At 42.3% G+C, this 23,407-nt stretch overlaps 1 protein-coding gene across 1 annotated transcript in view; it reads right to left on the bottom strand.

The window, feature by feature from the left end:
- disp3 (dispatched RND transporter family member 3) overlaps positions 1-23,407 on the bottom strand; it is a 284,882-nt gene that overhangs the window by 203,296 nt on the left and 58,179 nt on the right. Inside the window, exon 2 of the mRNA XM_055659011.1 lies at positions 15,411-15,501. The gene's annotated coding sequence lies outside the window, so the exon portion shown is untranslated. The remainder of the gene's footprint in view (positions 1-15,410; positions 15,502-23,407) is intronic.

Below are 23,407 nucleotides of genomic sequence, written 5' to 3'. Positions count from 1 at the left end.
TGTAAGACAGCAACTCGACCGCTGCGCCACTGTGCTGCCCCAAACCTCACAAAGCTGATCAATGTTCCTGTTTTTAAGAGGGAACTGCAGATGCTGGAGAATCGAAGGTTACACAAAAAAAAAAAAAGCTGGAGAAACTCAGCGGGTGCAGCAGCATCTATGGAGCAATGATCAATGTTCCTATTTGTCAGTTGATGAATTCCACTCCATTATTTCCTCCATTGGTGCCCCACCTCACTAAGCAAGCTTAGTTTAGTTTAATGATGCTCAGAAGAGAATCCAAGAATGGCTTCCAGGAATCCAGGAAACATGGCTGCAGAAATGTAACAGCATTCACTGCCAGGAAAAGCATTCAGTGCTAAAATATATTAATGCCTATTTTTACTTCTTCCATCTGGAGAGATTTTTTTTTTTTAAATGACAAAGGCTGTAATAAATTCATATCATTGTCTTTAACTGCGCATCTTACCTCACTGTGAACCTGACCTTGTCACACATCAAGAATTATATTACTTTAAATTCAATTTGCCTGCAGCCTTTCTCAACTACCAATTAAATTTGTGCAATTAATCTCCACCGAACACATATAGACAACTTAAAAGATCAATTTCTATGATGGGAAGTAATGTAATAATATCCATTCTCTTCTGCAGACAGCGATTCCTGTAAGTTTGTCACGGAATTTGAGTCACACAGCATGGAAATAGGTTCTTTGGTCTACTGAGTCCTTGGTGACCATCAGAAACCCATTTACGCAATCCTACATGAATGCTATTTTATTTTCCTCACATTCTCAATTAACTCTCTCTAAATTCTACCACTATGAGGCAATTTATTTTTGGCCAATTTATCAATCATCCTGCGGGTCTTTGGGATGCGGTAGAAAACCGGAGTACCTGGAGGAAACCCCCGCGGTCCATGGGGAAATGTCCAACTCCCGGGTCTCAGCAGCCCTATAAATTGCTTTGCGGGTAAAGCCGGTGCTATTGGGTCTAAATGTGAGAGCACATGTGGTATCGCACTGGGTTAACTGCAAAGAATGGGAGGCAACAGGCTCCAATATTTGCACACTCTTGATGAAGGCAATGAAGAGAAGACTTCCTGCATGCATAAGGAACAGCAAGTATACTAAGAAGGCAGGAGGTGGCCAATGTGGTCAATGCTTCAGGGCAAACCTCAAGCAGCTGTGTAGAGCATGACAAGAAAACAATGATCTATTCTACATTTTCCTTGAGACTCATCTCCTTTGATGTCTCGTTTTCACACCTTACACGTCCTTATCCCTGTGTCTCCCTCTCCCCTGACTCTCAGTCTGAAGAAGGGTCACGATCCGAAACATCACCCATTCCTTCTACCGAGAGATGCTGCCTGTCCCACTGAGTTACTCCAGCATTTTGTGTCTATCACAAAAGATTCACAAATGATTGGTCAGTGAACAAATACTCATGCGCTGAAATGAAAAAAAAAAAGCATTACAACTTTGTATGATTGAATTATCGATCCAACATTATCTATTTAATATTGGGATGTGGACATTGTTCTATTCTGACTTCCGTTGCTGTCTGTGTGGAGTTTGCACGTTGTCTATCACCGACAGCGAGTAATGGTGGTAGGGGCTTGGACCTCATTGCAGTTGAGCTAGAAACCTTCATCACGTTCAAATGTCATCTGAATCAAACTCACCAGGGCCGGCCACCCAGCCAGCGCTGGAAGATGGAGAGCGCTTTCTATAACTGACGTGGGCAATTTGGGACAAAAGGTCCACTGTGTTATAAATGTTCTGCAACTAGATGAAAAGAAAGCACGGGGAAAGAAAATGACCAGAGGGCAAAACATTGAAAGGCATGCAAGAGGGCGAAAGAATGGAAAAAATATACAGCGAGTATTGTTGTAAGCAGAGAGGTGAACTTTCACCAGGCATCAGAGTTGATAGGTGGAACAGCCACTTGCATTTCCAGGTTTATTACTAGATGGAACAGCCACTTACAGTTCCAGGTTTATTACAAGCAACAAAGCATATCAAAATTAATCAAATCCAGCTGTTAGACGTAGCCAACTATTTCCCTGCAGATAAAAACCAAAACATTGTGAGAATCAGAAATATTAATAGAATGCTGGAAATTTTCAGAAGATCAAGCAACTTCAGCGGGGTGAAACATACATCAAACTCTCGCAAGAATGGACCACATGGAGGGGGGGGAGGGGGGGGAGATAGATGGTGTCAGTCATTTTGATTATCCACTATAATCAGGTAGAGATGGGGGTTAATATTCATGTTTAGGCAGCAAGGTGGCACAGCGGTGGAGATGCTGCCTTCCTGTTCTTGCTGCACCGGAGACCCGGGTTCGATCATGACCACGGATGCTGTCTGTATGGAGTTTGTACATTCTCCCCGTGACCCGTGTGAGTTTTCTCCGAGATCCTCGATTTCCTCCCACACTCCAAAGACGTACAGGTGTGCAGGTAAATTGGCTGGGTCTAATTGGAAATTGTCTCTGGGGTGTGTGTTGGATCGTGTTAATGTGCGGGGATCGCTGGTCGGCGTGGGCTCGGTGGGTTGAAGGGCTTGTTTTCTCACTGTATCGCACTGGAATTCCTTCTATCTTTTATCCTATTCCCTCTATCTTTATTCTTTCTCACATATCTATCAGCTCGCCTTTGATTCCCCGCTGACCTACACAAAAGGAGTAATTTACAACCAGCAATTAACTCACTGATGCATCCTTGGGTTAAAAGAGGAAACCAGAGCTCCTCGGCAGCCATGGAGAAAACATGCAAACTCCACAAAGACAACATTCGAGCTCAAGATCAAACCAGAGTCTCTGGTGTTGTGAGGCAGCCGTGCAGTCATGCAACGACACATGCGAGAAAATCTCAAAGAGTCTGTTCAGCGACTGCCACATCTGAAAACTCCAGGCCACCAGTGTCTTTGGTGCCACCTACAAATGATTGGCATATAAATCAAAGTAGCAGAATACATATGTAGAAGTATAGTGAAGAACTCAAGAAATAACACAAAGAAAATAAAATTCTGAGGCCTCAACATCAAAGAGTTGGCAGAGCTCATGAGCGAGGGCTGACGAAGGGTCTCGACCCTAAACGTCACCCATTCCTTCTCACCAGAGATGCTGCCTGTCCCGCTGAGCTACTCCAGCATTTTGGGTCTACCTGGGAGCTGATGAGAATGGTTTCATGGTAAAATTAGCCACATGATATTTTGTTGACCCAGAATACTAGGTGATGGAAATGACTACAAATGGGTGAGGGTATGAATGCAGAATGCAATGATTATTCAGCGATACTTGTCCCTAATTGAAGAACACTCGGGATAAATAGCTTTTGAAAATTAACATCTCTCGAATCCACACTTTCCTTCAGGACAGAACAGTGTCATCGGATCTAACCTTGGTAAATGTTTTTAGCTTAGTGTAGAGTAGGTATGTTACAAAACCTACCTGAATCGTCATTGGGAATCTGCCCACATCCAGGTCCGCGATTTTGGCGCTGTTTGGAGGGGGCGGGTTTAAAACGCGATTTTTACTAGGCTGTACTAATCGCAGATGTTCAGCCTAGTAAATCATTAACGAAAAATCGCTGCAAGACCCGGTCGCAAAAGGTATTATTAGTTTTATACGCCTCGATAATATAGTTATAATAGTTTTAAAATTACTGTCTCATTCCGCAACCTCTCGCAGCCCCAGGGTTTTATAAAGCAAACAATTAAAGGTATGTACCTTATTTTTACATTAAATGGGGCATATATATAACCCTATATATCAAGTTATCTATAGCGAGTAGTTCATTTTGGGCTTTTTATATCCCGCAGTATTTTTCTCGGCATTTGAGGGCACTAATCCAGCGCAATGTCAACGTTCTAAACCAGCGCGTTCACATGAACCCACTAGAAAGCCGATTTAAATGGGCATTTATTTACAGCAATTGAACACTAAATTCCTTCCATTTGGCCTATAAATTAATGTAAATTAGATATAAAAATCATGTTATATTGTGAATTATTTGTGAATAATCTTTGGACACTTAGGCTATTTAAAAATGTTAATCTTTCCTTAAGAAATGGGCTTTTGACTATCCAAGATCACAGCTTTTTTGTAATGTCCATTGAAAATCAATAGGGAACAAGATGCTAATTTCCGAGTATGAAAATGGCCATAACTTTTTTAATACTTGAGATATGAAAGTGAATTTGGTGTCAAATTAAACTTATTGTTATGCTTTATCTGATGGGATAAATTGCAGACTTGATTTTTTAAATCTCAAAATTTTGTAACATTGCTATGTAGAGATACAACAAGCAGTGTAGCAAGTCCATGGTTATTATATTTTCACACCCCTTTAAATAAATTATCACAAATTTAGTTTAGAGATAAAATGCTGAAACAGGCCCTTTGGCCCACCGACCCCATGCCAACCGGCGATCCCTGCAACCTAATACCATCCGACATACACCAAGGACAATTTACGATTTTACCAAAGCCAATTGGCCTACAAACCTGTACGTCTTTGAACTGTGGGTGGAAACTGGAGCACCTGGAGAAAACCCACGCAGGGTACGGGGAGAACGTACAAGTGCCGTACAGACAGCACCTGTAGTCAGGATTGAACCCGGGTCTCAGGCGCTGTGAGGCAGCAACTCTACCGCTGCGCCACCGTGCTGCCCTTTTCTTTATTCTGCCCCGTCCCAATAAAAGAAAGACAGGGTCGAATGAGTAGTGTTGTACCAACCAGCCCCCAGAATTAAGTTACGGGTTGCCACAATATAGGAAGTGTGTGATTGTGCTAGCGAGGATGCCCCAACATTGCACCAGTTTGCAGTAATATTCAGTATTCCCAATCTGTGATTGTATCACCATCCACAGAAATACAATTAAAATATATGGGCAGTGCAATGATATTTTTGATTGGAATCGGACTATTAGTGGTGTGGTCCAAATATAAACTAAAGTCCATTTCACCCTTAACAAGCGGCATTACACCTTTCAAAAAAACACTTTCTTTTAATGAGCTCCAGCGGCATATGTTTTGACAGTTCACTGAGAACTATTCAGAGATAAAGCAATTCTGGTTTTCCAAGGAGCAATTTAAAACAAAATCAGAACCGCATAATAAATACTATCCTCCAACTGTGATAGTTGTGACTTCCTGCAGAAACGGAGAGACAGTTGGTGGCTGTCTGATGTAGGCAGCAGATCAAAAGGGCATGAACTGCTGTCAATTGCTGGCAAACTCAACAATGTCCCACATCTCCCCAACGCTGTGTGAAAGTAAAAATGCCTCCACTTACAACGTAGAGAGAAATCATTAGGATATAAACTCGAGACGGTTCAGGTGAATCTGCACAGTCCGTTTGCAGCATTTGTTCCTTTGGGGAGTCCTTTCAGCTTGGCAGAGACACGCAGAATCGAGAAGATGCCAGGCTATGAAGACAACTCTTTTACCTTAGGTGCTGAATATCAAGTATGGTCGAGGTAGAGAAATAGAGAACTTCTACCGCTGCACCATCGAGAGCATCCTTACCAACTGTATCACAGTATGGTATGGCAACTGCTCTGTCTCCGACCGGAAAGCACTGCAGAGGGTGGTGAAAATTGCCCAACGCATCACCGGTTCCTCACTCTCCTCCTTTGAGTCTGTCCAAAACAAGCGTTGTCTGTGAAGGGCGCTCAACATCGTCAAGGACTGCTCTCACCCCAACCACAGACTGCTTACCCTCTACCATCCGGGAGGCGCTATAGGTCTCTCCGTTGCCGGACCAGCAGGTCCAGGAACAGCTTCTACCCTGTGGCTGTTACATTATTCAACATTGTACCTCGGTGATTGCCAATCACCCCCCCCCCCCCCCGGACACTCCTTCCACCAGGAAAAAAATAATTGCACTACCATGAATGTATACACGTAAATATATTTATTTATTGCTCATATTCTATGTCGCTCATCTAGGAGATGCTAACTGCATTTCGTTGTCTCTGTACTATACACTGCACAATGAGAATAAAGTTTGAATCGGAATCGGATGAAACACACAGGCATTTTTGCCTCTGCAAGTCATAATCTGGCAAAAATTACCCAAATTAGTAGAGGTACTGATTAGCACAGGTGTCGGGGATTATGGGGAGAAGGCAGGAGAATGAGGTTTAAGAGGGAGAAATAGATCAGCCATGATTGAATGGTGGAGTAGAGTTGATGGGCCGAATGGCCTAATTCTGTTCCTATTACGTATGAAATCCAGTTCAGCCTGTGCAAGCGAGTTTAACAATGTATGTGGATACTTGCTCTCAGCTTGTTTTAATATTTGAAGCACTGCAGCAGACACATCCTCTTTGAATTTACTAATCACAAGCCCCAAAAGATGAGATGATTCAGCCTTATAGCAGCAAGTGAGAGCTTTTACCTTATTTAATGGATACTGGCCCACACCAGTAAGACTGCACATCTTCCCCAATTTACTAAATCAACTTCTCCTTTACACTTACCAGCAGATTTGCAGAGAACTGCACAACAGCTAAAAAGATGACTCTGCCGAGCCAACATATGGAGAAGCAATCTGAATTTATCAAATACCTATTTTTGGAACCTCCACCAAATTTATTCAAACATTATTCAGCATATGGTGTCCAACAAAAAATAACACTTCTGTGTTAGCATTAGAATTTCATCCTTTCAAACAAAGTGCTCAAAGGATTTTTCTTTCAAACTGAAAGGGATTTTGTTATGTTTTGGTCAGAGAAAGAGTTTATGCCATGTAATCTACAACACAATAGAACTACTTAATGCAGTAATGCGACTTAATGCAGTATTTTGTTGAGAATATTATGGAATCAACAATGAGTGCTAAAATTATGTGCGTGCGCTTACTAAAATGGAACCCGCAAAAAAAGTGGCCTTAGTTACCCGTGAAAATCAAAGTAAGAATGTTGGTAAGGGACCACGATTAGGGGAAAAGGGTAGGGAGGTTAAGCTGTGTATCTGCCCAAGTTCCCCATTACACACAACTACCTGGAGACAGAGTGCATTTGTAATACCAACCTCCAAGATAGCGTTACCACTCAATACGCTGTGATCCACAAGAGGATGATTCCACAAGTGAGAGTAATTGCCTCAGAATTAAAGGACGTTCTTTTAGGAAGGAGACAAGGATACATTTATTTAGTCAGAGGGTGGTGAATCCGTGGAATTCGTTGCAACAGAAGGTTGTGGAGACCATGTCATTGGATATTTTTTAAGGCAGATGGATAGATTCTTGATTTGTACAGGTGTCAGAGGTTATGGGGAGAAGGCAGGAGAATGGGGTTAGGAGCGAGAGATAGATCAGCCGTGATTGAATGGCGGACATTATCTGCTTGGACATCCAACAAAGTACAAATGAAATTTCAGCATGAAAAGTGTATGATAAAAGTGGCAAATGTCACTATTCTATTTTCAATATGAAAATATGAAGTATTTCTTTATCTTCTCTGGCCAGCTCATTGGATTATTTTGACTTCCAGCATTTTAGATCATATAGGCCACAAACTGATCTATAATTTAATTTGGTTTAAAACTTTTAGATCCTCTTGCCTCAGAGCTAGTACTTCAGGCAAGACAGTGAGACTTCCAATCTACAAATATATTCCACACTGCCACCCACTTTCAGTTGAAGAAGATGAGCCCTTGTGCCACATTTGTGGGAGATCACGACTACATCTCTTTCTTTCATAAGATCATAAGATCAAAAGTGATAGGAGCAGAATTAGGCCATTCGGCCCATCAAGTTTACTCCGCCATTCAATCATGGCTGATGTATCTCTCCATCCTAACCTCATTCTCCTGCCTTCTCCCCATAACCCCCAACATCCATATTAATCAAGAATCTATCTATCGCTGCTTTAAAATATTTATTGACTTGGCCTCCACAGCCTTCTATGGCAAAGAGTTCCACAGATTCACCATCCTCCACTTAAAGCAACATCCTTTAATTCTCTCATCGTTGCCATCTTCCCCTGTACACACCATCATCCCCCAACCCTGTCACCAAACACAGCCTTGCAGTTTGTGTTGTTGCTGTTTACGGGTTACTTGCGCATGGCGTTCTGACTGCCCTCCATCCGTGCCGTGTGACTCATGTATATCAGGGTGGTTGCAGGGATGTCTGACGTTCTGGGCAGTGGGTGAGATGGAGAACAAATCACTCCATGGCCATAACTGTAAAGTGCATTATCGACAAATGGTCCTCCAGCAACTTAGCAGGGCTTCTTTTTCAATATATCCACAAAGAAGCAGAAGGGTAACATGATGGAATAGCTGCAATCTATTACAACTCAAATGGGAGGTGGCCAAACAAGATTAAAAACCTGGTGTATTTCACCCAGCAGAACCCCTGGGGGCATCTTTGCCAAAAAGAAACCTCCGTAGTCCAAGACAGAGGCTTAGCACCATATTCTGCAGGAGGATTAAATGTGGGCATTACACAGCAGCCGTTTACACAATGCCCATTTTCCACCAGAAAATCAAATTAAGTAATAACGAGGTCCAATAATCATGTAGCTATTTGGGTGACAGAGACTTCTCCTTCTCACTTCCATGCCTAATATGCTGATAACCATCAATTCTTTCCTTCTTCCTGAAAGGCACTAATTAACTCGTCATTATAGTCTTATCCATACATTTCCCTCCCCTCTACCTGCAAAACGGCAACTGTGAGCAGAAACCCCAGTCTTAATGTCTCATTGACGCTGGTGATTTTATTGAAGGGATCTGTGATGTACTTACTGGGGACGTAACAAACATCAATCACCTCTGCATCAATGTGCGTGCAGGGCTGTCAAATGGACTCTGTCCTATTAAAGTTCTTGTCTCAGCATTTTCCTCATTTTCCCTTTACGATACTGGTAATAGTCAGCAAGTTAAACTGTCACAAAACAGCGCATTTATGCAACGGTTTACAAAGCCGACAGGCATCTTTATAGTGACTATCATCCAGAATGAATCCTTTTGGAACTCATCATCAATTCCTACTGCAACACTAACCAGTTATATGATGCAATCCAGAAGAGGACGTTGGCAGGATTAAAGTACCATTATATATGGACTAATGTATGTTACAGTTTTGTTTCTTCAAATCCAACTGGCGTGTCAATTTTATTAATCCCTGCACACAAGACAACCGCATTGAAACATGCACTACAGCAGCAAGAGTGGAACTTCAGGGCTATGTGGTTTCAATAGAGTGCTTTTGCGACATTCATTGGAAATTTATAACAAAGGACATTCAGCACAATAAAATTGAGTCAGTGAGAAAATAGCATCCAGTTTAATAGCACCGTCTAGTATTAGGTCCATAATCTTGCAGTGCTGTCTCTACAAGTACCACTTAAATACAGAGAGGGTTTTTGACTGTCACTTTTCAGGCATTGTCTCGCCTTCATCTCTTCTCTTTGAACCTATGCTCCCTTGCTTTTGACTGCACTGTTTGAGAGGGTTTCGATGATACTCCAATAATTCTATACATCAACGAGATCCCCACTCAATCACTGTCCAAAGACAACAATTGTAGTTTATGCAACCTTTCCACATTTTCTACTCTGTAAATCTTCATGAATTCCTCTGCATCTTCTTGGATCTTTCTTGTTAAGGTGGTAACCAAAGGTGCCTTTGTTTGGAGGCACACAACACAGTAGATGCTGGAATCTGCAGCAAGAATATGAAGGTTGCTGGAGGAACTCAGCAGGTCAGGCAGCTACAATGGAGGGAAATGGATAGTTGTCGTGTCATGCTGAGACCCTTCATATTTGTTTCTGTATTTCCTTGCCTTCCTGCAATTCCACAAATACATCATGAGAGGAATAGATCGGGTAGATGCACAGAGTCCCTTGCCCAGAGTAGGGGAATCGAGGACCAGAGGACATACGTTCAAGGTTTGAGGGGAATTCATAGGAATCTGATGGGTAACTTTTTCCACACAAAGGGTGGTGAGTGTATGGAACAAGCTGCCCGAGGAGGTAGTTGAGGCTGGGATTATCCCAACGTTTAAGAAACAGTTAGATAGGTACATGTATAGGACAGGTTTGGAGGGATATGGACCAAGCGCAGGCAGATGGGACTAGTGTAGCTAGTTGGCCAATGTGGGCAAGTTGGGTTGAAGGGCCCGTTTCCACACTGTATCACTATGACATCACCCTGCACATTGGTGGATTAAGTTCCATTGCTATTTTCCGGCTCTGATAACCAGACTATTTTCATTTACTTGCAATCCAAAGCTTTCCCCGTTACTGTTATCATACAGCTAAATTTTGAACCATTTGCTCACTCATTATCATGCCTTCAACACAAGGTCAAATATCATTAATTTATATCATAAAAAGCGAGTGGGCAAATATTGCCCTCTGTGGAACTGTCTTGTTTGATAGCCTTTCAGTCATAACAATATTCGGATAATTTGCCTTTGCTTCCTATCACTGCCAGTTTTGGATCAAATTTGCCCTCTTTCCGTGGATCGTATGGCTTTTGCTCTTTTGTCCCACCTGCCATGTGGAACCGTGTTAAAAGCCTTATAAAATCTTCATCAAAAATACTGTCTTCACCATATCTCCTCAAAAACAAAAATCATTTATTTCGGTGGTGCAACAGTGGAGTTGCTGCCTTACAGCGCTAGCAGTGCCAGAGATCCAGGCTCGATCCCGACTATGGGTGCTGTCTGTACGGAGTTTGTACGTTCTCCCCGTGACTGCGTGGGTTTTCCCCGAGATCTTCGGTTTCCTCCCACACTCCAAAGACGCACAGGTATGTAGGTTAATTGGCTTGGTGTACATGTAAACTGTCCCTAGTGTGTGTAGGATAGTGTTATTGTGTAGGAATCGCTGGTCAGCGCAGACTCGGTGGGCCGAAGGGCCTGTTTCTGCACTGTATCTCTAAAACTAAATTTGCTAACTTGTTTTGGATCCAATGGACTCTTTCCCTTTGGACCCACCTTCCATGTGGGACCTTGTTAACGTGGGTAAATGGGATTAGTTCATATGGGTGTAACAATCAGTATGGATATTGTGGGCTTAAGGTCCAATTTCTGCGCTGTACCATAATATCCATACTGAATGTTTCACAAATAGACACCCATCACAACACCAAGATATTTTCTCTTCCCTTCTTCCAGCTTTCTATCAATTATACATCCCAGTAACAGGACCACAAGACTGGAGATAGACACAAAAAGCTGGAGTAACTCAGCGGGAGAGGTTGCATCTTCTGGAGAGAAGGAATGGGTGACGTTTCGTGTCGAGACCCTTCTTCAGGCTAGTCAGGGAAAAGGAAAACGAGAGATATAGAAGATGATGTAGAGAGATAAAGAACAACTAATGAAAGAATGCATAAAAGCAACAATAATAAAGGAAACAGGCCATTGTGAGCTGTATATTGGGTGAAAACGAGAAGCTGGTGTGACTTGCGTGGGGGAGGGATGGAGAGAGATGGAATGCCGGGGTTACTTGAAGTTAGAGAAATCAATATTCATACCACTGGGTTGTAAGCTGCCCAAGCGAAATATGAGATGCTGTTCTTCCAATTTGTGTTTAGCCTCTCCCTGACAATGGAGGAGACCTAGGACAGAAAGGGCAGTGTGGGAATGGGAAGGAGAATTAAAGTGTTTAGCAACCAGGAGATCAGGCAGATTCAGGCGGCTTGAGCGAAAGTGTTCAGCGAAATGATCGCCCAGTCTATGTTGGGTCTTGCAGATGTTTAAGAGTCCACATCTTGCTCGCCAATGTTTCTTCCTACACATTTTGTCTGCTTTCCTTCCTCCACAAGACTGGAGCTTTACGATACACTGCAACTGCACACATTTTGCGGGAAAATGCTGACTGTTTGCACAAGACACTGCAGTGAAGGAAGGTAATTATCTGCGTGCTCCTGGATTATTTGGAAAGATGTCTCAATACCTCCAGCTTACGTTACAACTTCACGCTCACAACATTTGTTTCAAATGTATTATAGCAAGACATGTCGTCTGGTAAATCAAGTGTGCAACACTAATTTCTGTCTGTAATGCACAAAGTGCATATGAAAGCATTTTGCTTCTTACAGGTTACGGCAAGGTTCTGCACCCTATGGGATTAGGAGAGAGAGAGAGAGAGAGAGAGATAGATCACGCGTGATTGGATGGAGGAGTAGACTCGATGGTTCGAATGGCCTAATTCTATCCCCATCACTTATGACCTTATGAGAACTGATTGATCGACTGGGCTAAAGAATGGATCGACTGGGCTTATATTCACTGGAATTTAGGATGAGAGGGAATCTTATAGAAACATCTAAAATTCTTAAGTGATTGGGCTGACTAGATGCAGCAAAAAGGTTTCCTGTGTTGGGGGAGTCCAGAACCAGGGGTCACAATTCAAGAATAAGAGGTAAGCCATTTAAGACTGATATGAGGAAAACAAATTTCACCCAGAGAGTTGCAATTCTGTGGAATTCGCTGCCACAGAAGGCGGTGGAGGCCAATTCAATGGATGTTTTCAAAAAAAGGAGATTGATATAGGTCTTAGGGCTAACGGAATCAAGGGATATGGAGAGAAATCAGGAACGGGGTACTGATTTTGGATGATCAGCCATGATCGTATTGAATAGCAGTGCTGGCTCGAAGGGTCAAATGATCTTCTCCTTCCTGCACCTATTTTCTATGTTTCTATGATTGCAACCGGAGCAACTTGTAGGTTGGAAGTGTGGCCACAAAATGCTCCTACTCAGCAGAAGATACCCACAGCAGCCAGCAAATCCTTCCTGCTGGCCTCCCAAATACTCATCATGTATATGGGCTGTACACAAGTCTGGTGTTCGTCAGCTGATGAGGACCGGTATTAATAACAGTGACACGAAATACTGGAAACTCTTTGCGCCCATGATTAGATGCTAGAATAAATACAGCCATTTAGCGCTCAGAGGATGAAATCCAATTTCAAGGTCAAAGTGCATGATTATCACAAGAGCAAGCCTTACAGAAGATTACAGATAACACATTATCACCTGCAGTATCCAACAATTCCTTTGTCCGAAAAAGGTAGCAAAAGTAGCAATGATAGCTGGAGATTTGAAGGAGCACATATAGCAAAAGTCATCCGTGCCAGCTCTGTTCGCTTTTATACCTCTAGTTTCCCTCAACCCTGACTCTCGGTCTGAAGAAGATCTGAAGAAGGGTCTCGACCCAAAACATCACCGATTCCTTTTGCTCCAGAGATGTTGCCTGACCCACTGAGTTACTCCAGCATGTTGTGTCTAACTTTGCTGTAAGTAAACATCTACACTTCCTTCCTAACAGCTTCTTCCCCGCTGTATCAGATTAATGAATAGCCCTCTCACAAGTTTGCAGATCACACTAAAGTGGTTGGTATATACTTGTAGATAGTGAAGGTGGTTGTCAAAAATTGCAGCAGGATCTTGATCTGTTTCGCCAAGTGGCCTGAGGAATTTGATGGGTCTGTCCCACTTACATGACTTTTTCGGCGACTGCCGGCACCCGTCATAGGTCTTTACAGGTCGCCGAAATGTCTCAACATGTTGAAAATCCTGCGGTGACCAGAACAAGACTCTTTGGGAGATTACTCAACACCATACAAGCTTCACCCTACGACATGTCGCCAGGGTGTCGCCTGCATGGTCGTGAGTAGTCTCCTCAGTCGCCCAAAGAGTTGCAACGTCTTTCTGGTCGCCGCTGAATTTTCAACATGTTGAAAATTTTCGCCGACCTGCAATGACATATTTCGGCAGTCGCCAAAAATGTCGCATAGGTGGGACAGGCCCTTAATACATTGAAGTGAGAGGTATTGCATTTGGGCATTGGGGAAGTCCAGGACAAGGGGTCACAGCTTAAGGATAAGGGGGAAATCCTTTAAAACCGAGATGAGAAGAACTTTTTTCACACAGAGAGTGGTGAATCTCTGGAACTCTCTGCCGCAGAGGGTAGTCTGGGCCAGTTCATTGGCTATATTTAAGAGGGAGTTAGATGTGGCCCTTGTGGCTAAGGGGATCAGAGGGTATGGAGAGAAGGCAGGTACGGGATACTGAGTTGGATGATCAGCCATGATTATATTGAATGGCGGTGCAGGCTCGAAGGGCCGAATGGCCTACTCCTGCACCTAATTTCTATGTTTCTATGTTTCTATAGGGCGCTCTTTTAGAAAGGAGGTGAGGAGGAACTTCTTTAGTCAGAGGGCAGTTAATCTGTGGAACTCATTGCTACAGAGGGCTGAGGCTATGACCTCTAGTCCTAGACTCTACCACTAATGGCTCTCCACATCCACTCTATCCAAGCCTTTCACTATTCTGGATGTTTCAGAGGTCCCCCCCCTCATTCTTCTAAACTCCAGGGACTACAGACCCAGTGCCGGCAAATACTCATCATAGGTTAACCTACTCATTCGTTGGGCGAGTCCAGAACCAGAGGCCACAGTCTTAGAATAAAGGGGAGGTCACTTAAGACTGAGGTGAGAAAAAAGTTTTTCACCCACAGAGTTGTGAATTTATGGAATTCCCTGCCACAGAGGGCAGTGGAGGCCAAATCACTGGATGGATTTAAGAGAGAGTTAGATAGAGCTCTAGGGGCTAGTGGAGTCAAGGGAAATGGGGAGAAGGCAGGCACGGGTTATTGATAGGGGACGATTAGCCATGATCACAATGAATGGCGGTGTTGGCTCGAAGGGCCGAATGGCCTCCTCCTGCACCTATTTTCTATGTTTCCTGTGATATTTCTTGGAAACCTCCTCAGGCCCCTCCCCAGAGCCAGCACATCCTTCCAGTAAGTATCATAGAAGCGACTATCTTTGCTACATTCCCATGCAAAGAGAGGTTAGGAGACGCCTTGCATCACAGCTTCATCTGAATTTTGATGCACGGGAAACAAAAGTGCTCCGTTTTGAGAGAAATACTTCGAGAATATCGCTGAAAGTCACCTCATTTCCTCATAGGGAACGCCTTCCTCATTTACCCCCTTTCATAATGGCCGACATAAAAGAATGAAAAATTAAGAGCCTTATCCCCTCAATCAGCTCCTTTCTCCATAGATTCCTTGGATGTCTGTACATTTTAGTGTTGGTGCTGACATTACTTACACAGGTGCAATCTTCAAACATGCTCAGAGCAGCAGTTAAAAATATTCAAGACAAATGCAACTCGATGATGCTCTTTTTCCATTCAAATTTTCAAATAAATTCAAATGGTGATTTTTTTTTCCCATTTAGGTTTTGTTTTAGAAAAAGAGTGTAATTTACTCCCTGTGATTTTATATAAATGGGTTGTTTAGAATTTACACCATTCAATGTATGCAAATGATAGCAGTACGTGCACAACAACCACTGTTTCTTGTCAGCACTAAATTGCTCGGTGGAGGTAATTTGTTCACGAGGAGGAACTGGTTAGAACATGTTACTCACCTGTGTACGTTGCTTGAAGATCCTAGAAAGGTCGGTGGTCAATCTGCCTGGTATGCCATTCTTTGCATCAATTAACCTCTTCCAGAGAAACCTGCAGGAAGACCAGCTTGGATTAGTCCACAACAAACATCTCACTTTGAAAGAGCATTTCCCAATGAAGATAGATACTATATCCTGGAGCAACTCAGCGGGTGGGGCAGCATCACTGGAGGAAAGGAATAGGTGACGTTTCAGGTCAAGATCCTTCATCAGACTGAGCTTTCAGCCTGATGAAGGGTCTAGACCCAAAACATCACCTATTCCTTTTTCCCCTGAGATGTTGCCCGACCTGCTGAATTACTCCAGCATTTTGTGCCTATGTCCAGTGTAAACCAGCATCTGCAGTTCCTTCTTATGCATTTTCTAATGACCGTTAACCCTTTAAGTGCTGATCCCCCCTTGCAGTCCACTGTTTGAGACCTTTTTGCATACATTCCGGAATGGTTGTCTTCAAAAGACGTCCATTCCTCATCTTATGGACTTCTGAAAAATCAAGGAGGAGTTGGCTTACATTTTGGATGCACAAGGGCAAAATCTCACGGGGAAATATCATGAATAGGCAAAAGGCAAAACCTATTTGCTTGATGATCCCATTGAAGCTGCTGAACAATCAGTGTCAGATTCAGTATAGCATTCAGTGAAAATGACCTCAACACCTCTGCATTATTAAATGTTTCCACTGAATGCTTCTGTCAAGGAACTTGCAAGACAAGAACTGTCCAAAGCCAGAATGCTTATCTGCAAATTGTCAATCTGTACTATTAAGGCCACTGACTAATACATTCAAGGATGCAGAACATTTAGTGTTAAAGTATAGATCATATACAGTTTAGGATATTGGCTGATCTGTCACAAATGCAAACGGACACCGTATCAGATGTAACGATAGTAGGCTTAATTTCAGAGCATAAGGGACAACGCACCAATAACTTGCATTAGAAATTGCATTGCTGTATTGATAAAGTTGTATTAGTTCAGACAGTCCACGGGTTTCACAGGGTTGGTCCCGAGAACTGTCCATACAGCAGTTTCTCTGTAAGTCAGAAACATCAGTTTTCTATAGTAATCCATATGGTGTTGCTCTGCAAACACATGCACTAATTCTTTAATTTCATTCAATGAATCAACACAACACTACACATAATTAAACTAATGGAATATAAACCTCATCCAGCCATTAATGAATAACAGGAAATGTATTATTATTAGTATTAGCAGCTTGAACAATGCTTTAAAATTGATGGGGAAATGTGTAACGTTAGATTTCCATAAGTTAAGTCATTCGTAACATGGGGAGTCCCTGTGCAGTCAAGAACATTTGTCCTCCATTTTAAGTGCTCATTACCACCATTACAAAATTTAGTTTTCTCTGGGTGCTCAACCTGTCACTGGTATCTAGAATAAATACTACACAGTTAACTGCCACTGCATATTATCCCTTCTGTGTTGATTAATGGCAAGAAACTCAAGGAGAGAGTTGGTGGGCTAATATGAGAGGGGATGTTGCAAAAATACAAATGAGGAGACATGGAGTCAGCAAGGACCTAACAAGTTAAATGACTCTTTCTGCACTATTATAAAATGTGATACAATTCTATCACAATTCTTGCAACTTGTTTAGTTGAGTATTATTTATTTTGTTACCATGGAAGTAGTTTTGGTCAATTAAAGAAATGGCAATGAATTCATGGACTGTACAATGGGAATAGGAAACTTCATAGGTAAAGCATGGCTTGGAGAGGCACTGTAGAAATAGCTTGGAATGATAGCCAGTAAATCAAGGTAATTTCCCCAACAGTGGAAACAGTGTGCGTGCGAGGGCTTGTGATCAGGGCGGCTTGCTGGCTATGGCAGATATTATTATTATTTTACATACAGTGTGAATCCTGACCAAAAATAGATTCCTCCTCCTTCCTAGCTCTTGGCCCACAGCCCTGCAGCGTGGAGTGGTCCATATGTTCACCCAATGTGTCATGTTTTCTCCTCCTCCTCCGAAAAAAAAATGCAGTTCCTCAAATTCCTCATTAATATCTTCCCGCAGCCTAGAACCAGCTGTCGTGCCGACAACTATGAATCTAAACGTTCTTCCTCACAACTGACCACACTGTGCGGCATTGTGGCACAGTAGAGCTACTGCCTTACAGCACCAGAGACCCAGGTTCGATCCTGACAAGGGTGCTTTTCCATATGGAGTTTGTATGTTCTCCCCGTGACCTGCGTGGGTTTTCCCCAGAGACCTTCGGTTTCCTCCCACACTCCAGATACGTGCAGGTTTGTAATTTGGTTGGCTTGGAATAAATATAAAATTGCCCCAAGTGTGTGTTAATGTGCATGGATTACTGGTTGGTGTGGACTCGGTGGGCCAAAGGGCCTCTTTCCACCCTGTATCTCTAAACTAAACTGTCCTAACAATGTCCTTAACAATTTTTTTCAATGATGGCTCGCTCGTTTATATCTAAACTCTTTACGCATATCACAAACAAAAACTAGGACTCAGGAAATGAACTCCGTAGAACACAACAGCAGATAACTTTCAGGTCATGAAAATCCCTATTGACGTTTCCCAATGTAAATTCCTATACACCTTGGTGTTTTGCCACTGCAATATTTTTATTAATTCAACTTGCTGGGTTTTTCTTGCAATTTTACTTTATTTAAATCAATCCAGCACATAGGACTTTGCCAATGCCTTGCTAAAATCCATACCTGCTCCTTCAAATGCCCTCCTCTCACTTGCATTCTTCATTATCTTGAACAATTCAATTAGTCGAATACAACCTTACTTCAATAAATTCATGCTGACTGTTCTTGATTAACCAGCTCATTTTATATGCTGAATTAAGCAGTCCCTCAGAACATTTTCCAACCATTTTCACACAACGGAGACCACTACCATCAGTTGATTATGTAAGCATTAAAAATCTCACTGCTGGCAATGCAACATGCATTGTAGTATCGAAGTATGGATGTCTTCAGCTCAGTTCTGTGCTCCCATTTTGCTTCAGCCCTCTGGGGCTTGGGTATATTAGCTCCATTCTTCAGCATCAGAGTAGGATCTCAACCTGGAACCCTTGACACTTGCTCCAATCCCCAATCCTGAGTCTTGCCCTTCGTTTTCTCTCAGCATCACGCCACCTTGTAGAAAGCTCTATAATAGTGCATTCAGAAAGTATTCAGACCCTTTCCCTTTTTCCACATTTTCCTACGTTACAATCTTATTTTAAAATGGTTTAAATTCTTATTTTATTTAATCACCAATCTACATACAATACTCCGGAATGAAGCAAAAACAGGTGTTCAGAAATTTTTGCAAAGTAATTAAAAAATAAATAACTGAAAAATCACATTTACATAAGTATTCAGACCCTTTGCTATGACACTCAAAATTGAGCTCATATGCATCCCGTTTCCATTGATTATCCTTGAGATGTTTCTGCAACTTGATTGGAGTCCACGAGTGGTAAATTAAATTGTTTGGACAAGATTTGGAAAGGCGCACACCTGTCTAAATAAGATCCCACAATTGACAGTGCACGGCAGGGCAAAAACCAAAATCATAGACTCCCAATTTAGCATTAGAGCAAAATATAATAAAATGCAATTGCATCATGATAATTAAACCTTCCTTTGACCTCCAACAGCGCATCTCTCACAGGGGTTTCCATTTGCAACTGGAAGAATCCCAAGCCCACAGGGCAACCACATGCCTTCCCTCACCTTTGCCCATTGACGAAAATGTCTTATTTGTGCATTTTTGCAACTAAAAATACATCTTTGCTGACAGAGGCAAAAAACAAGCAAACTTGCATTGTGATCCAAAGGGGAACACGCATAATAAAATTACCTACATCTTACAACAAGCATTGAGTAATAATGCTAATTACCATTTCAAATATTAAACCTACTGTAGGCTTTTCTACAAAGAAGTGACAGATTTAAATTGTGTCAAGTAATGTAATTTAACAGGAGCAATTTCAGCCCAACACATACAGAATTAGGTGAACTGCTTTTTTTTAGAATATATAAACAACCCATTAAATATTAAAGGTACACAAAAATACTGGAGAAACTCAGCGGGTGCAGCAGCATCTATGGAGCGAAGGAGATAGGCAACGTTACGGGCCGAAACCCTTCATATTAATCTTTACTAACCACTGGAGAATAAAATGGAGCATATAAAAATATCCTAAACGCAACTAGTCTTCGTTCCCCAACAATTTGGTTCCATTAAGTATTGGATTCCACTTAAGAATTTAGCCAGAGGATGGTGAATCTGTGGAATACATTGCCAAGACATTGAATCTCTTTAAAGTGGAGATTTATAGGTTCTTGATTAGTAAGGGCATCAAAAGGTTACAGGAAGTAGGAGAATGGGGTTGAGAGGGAATAATGGATCAGCCATGATTGAATAGTTGAGTAGACTCAATGGCTGGATGGCCCAATTCTGCTCCCATGTTTTATGGTCTAAGTTTATCGAAGTTAGCAACACGTCATACTGGGGGTTCCAATGACCCTTCCATCCCCTTCAGATACGTATCCATGGTCACACCTTTCCATTCTCAGCTCCTTGGGCAAGGCCACAGTCCATGCCAACATTCAACAAAGCCTCAATATCAGTACACTGTTCAGGGGAAGGTAACATTTGCACCCAGAAGGTATTGGACAATCATCAATTCCAACCAGTGGGACTAATCATCTTTGCATCACCTTGAAAGGCATCAGATTAGAGAATTCTCCAACCAAAGAATAGTCCACACTCTAGGTGAGAAATGGAAATATTCTCCCTTGGTGGATAAGCACAACTCTAACAAAGGAAAACAAATGTATTATTATGTTGGAGGAATTTCAGCCCACTAAATCTGTTCCAGCTTCCTTAAGCTTTCTTCCTTAAGGAGCGGAACAATGATGCAGCGTTAGAGTTGCTGCCTTACAGCGCCAGAGACCCGTGTTCGATTTTGACTATGGGTGTTGTCTGTACGGAGCTTGCACGTTCTCTGTGACCGCATGGGTTTTCTACAGGTGCTCCAGTTTCCTTCCACACTCCAAAGGTGTAAAGGTTTGTAGGTTAATTGGCTTCTGCAAAAGTGTAAATTTTCCCTAGTGTGCAAGGCGATGCTTGTGTATGGGGTGATCGCTGGTCAGCGTGGACTCGGTAGGCCAATTCAGCGCTGTATCTCTAAAGTCTAAACAGCCCCATGTCACAATGCAAAACACTTAGAGAAGCCAAGGACAGCACAGCATGGAATCTCCATCACCTCAAAGCTTCATGGCCACTTCATATAAAGCAGCACCTTTGCCACGACTGCCAAATAAAAACCTTGAAACTTCCCAATTAACAGCACGATGAAAGTACCTTCACCTTACTGACTGGGATGAACCCCCAGAGATGAGCAACAATAGTCTCCTTCTCGCCAGCAATGCCAACACCACACAGGGGAATGAAAAATGCAGCCAAAACTTAATATCAAAGGACATCTCGTGAAGCCAAACAGAGTTGTTCTTCTGGATATATTTAAAATGTGCCTCGTTGAAATGACATATTAAAATTCGTGCGTACACTTTTCCCACATACATCAGGCAAATTGCTCCTTAGGCTGACAGAAGTGACTTTTATGGTGGAGAATTATTTTCTTAATAATGAAACCTCATGCCAACCATTCACCGCTACCTCCTCGTAGAAGTGACAAATTCCCGGTGTCATTCTCACACTGTGATGCAGATGCAAAATGCAGCACAAGTTTGAAATGTCAATGACAATCCGTCAAGATAGTACTCTACAGTCACATGAGATTAAGCATTTGACAAGAAAATATCTAGAAATTAAGTTATTTGATTCTTTGTGGCAACGTAATGCAAAAAATGTAATGTCTATTTAAAATGGTGCATGCAAACAGATTGGCGCGGCATTTGTCAAGATGATATTTGTTGAAGCTGTTTTATTTAATTTACTTCCGCAATGGACACAGAAGAAATAATTTTCTCCTATGGAGATAGGACTAGAGGAAACGGTAGATGGCAAAGGCTGAGATGTTTGGAGAGGGGAGAACATTCCAGTGATGAAGATGCGGGCGTCTGAAGGGACAATTATCAATGGCTAATATCGGGGATTTTCAAGAAAGTCAGTGGTGGAGGACTGTTAGCAACTCAAAGTAATGCAAGTCTTTCAATGCTAATCTGTAAAAATAAAAGAATGCTTCCTTCAAGGCTGATGAAAGTGATTCTGCAGTGAAATAGTACCCCCATCCCAGCTGATCACCAACCAAGGAAATGTTAACTAGCGGTCTTGTAACTAAATTGCCATTCGTATAAATTAGTTTATAGGTATTTTTGTCTTATCTATTTAAAGAAATGAGGCTAAATGCATGCAAGTAACCTGGCGTGCTTACAACTATTAGTTTAGTTAAGAGATACAACACAAAAACAGGTCCTTCGGCCCACCGAGTACACGCAGACCAGCAATTTCCCGTTGCATAGCGGCTTTAACGGCCTGTTCCACTTTCATGACCTGATTCACGACTTTTTTTACTCGTGGACACTTTTCATCATGTTGAAAAAAACGCCCCGACCTATTTGATGCCACGAGTACCTACGACTAGCATCAAGCCTGCTACGACATACCTACGACTTCCAACGACCTCGTGACGACCATGCTGCGAGTACGAGTCAAGGGCAAACTCAGCAGAGGTCGTGAATTAGGTCGTTAAAGTGGGACATGCGCTTTAGTGAAGTGAAATGTCCGGGCGGCCCATCAAGAAATATTTGACTTGTAGCTACACGGGGACCATGGTGGGCATTGCAAAGGAAAGACTTAAAAAGGTGGAAACATTTTAAGAAAGGAATTCTGGATCTTGCTCTAGTAAAGGGAAGACAGAGCCACTAATAGTGGAGTGATGAGAACAGAAATGCAGAATGACAAACACACAAAGTGACATACACTGATCTTGTTTTCAATCCAGGGAACTGTAACTTTTGAGCTGGAATACTGCTGGAGGCAACGAAATGTCAGCTTCGAAGGGGAGTTCAATGATAACAGTCACATTCATCCTCCCTGATGCCATAAATCTCAAGCATAACCTTTGATAAGAAGAGGAGACCCAACCAAACACATTAAATTAATTTGCTAGCATGCTGGCTGACCTCACTGCATGTTTCCTGCTGACGGTAGCTGGTTTTCAGAACACGCAATGAAACAAGAAATCTTATGACTGTGAGTCTTTCCAATCGTCAAAAGTCACTCAGTCAATTTCTGACTTTGTCAAGCAATCACTTACTGCAATACAATCGCAGCATCACATTGCAACCCTCACTGGTTGTGAAATCTTTTCAGATGCTAAAAGGTCCTGAAAGGTTCTAAACACCAGCAAGTGCTGAGAAACTGATAAACATCTGTAAAATGACCTCAGTAGCGGAACATGCAGAAGAATCTCATGGACATTTTAGTCACTGCAATCAAGCACAGTCCCCCATATCACATACCCTGCAATTCCTTCCATTCTCACGGCCCAACCTGACCCGTTTCCAAGGTTCCTGCTTATCCAAGTCCTGAACATGCCTCGCTTGCTACATTTTTCACCAAATAATTTCTCCATTAGCTTCCCTCATGCCCTCTTCCAGCTCAGTTTGTCTTGATGATTCAACGTTCTCCTTCAACGTTTTGCCTAACAAATTATTGCCTCGGGTAGCTATCTTCGGTTTAAACCAAAGGTTCCTCTACATACACCAATCAATCTGTTGATGAAACTAGTCCCAATGCCTTGGTCATTTCAATCCTAAATACTCCAATCAACCATTGGCTGGACTCGCACAAGAACAAGCTCATTAAAAATGTTAGTCTCTGAATAAATTTAACTCGTACTGTGACTCAATTGAACTATTTTGATATGGTGTGCCTTAACAACACCTGCTAAATGATCATCCCTGTACATCTTCAAGACATCCCTCCCTCTGACTCTGCCAAC

Source organism: Leucoraja erinacea, chromosome 30 (genome assembly GCF_028641065.1).
Source record: "Leucoraja erinacea ecotype New England chromosome 30, Leri_hhj_1, whole genome shotgun sequence".
Classification (NCBI taxonomy): Eukaryota; Metazoa; Chordata; class Chondrichthyes; order Rajiformes; family Rajidae; genus Leucoraja; species Leucoraja erinaceus.
The sequence above is the reverse complement of the archived record's forward strand: the minus strand, read 5'-3'. Positions and strand labels throughout refer to the sequence as shown.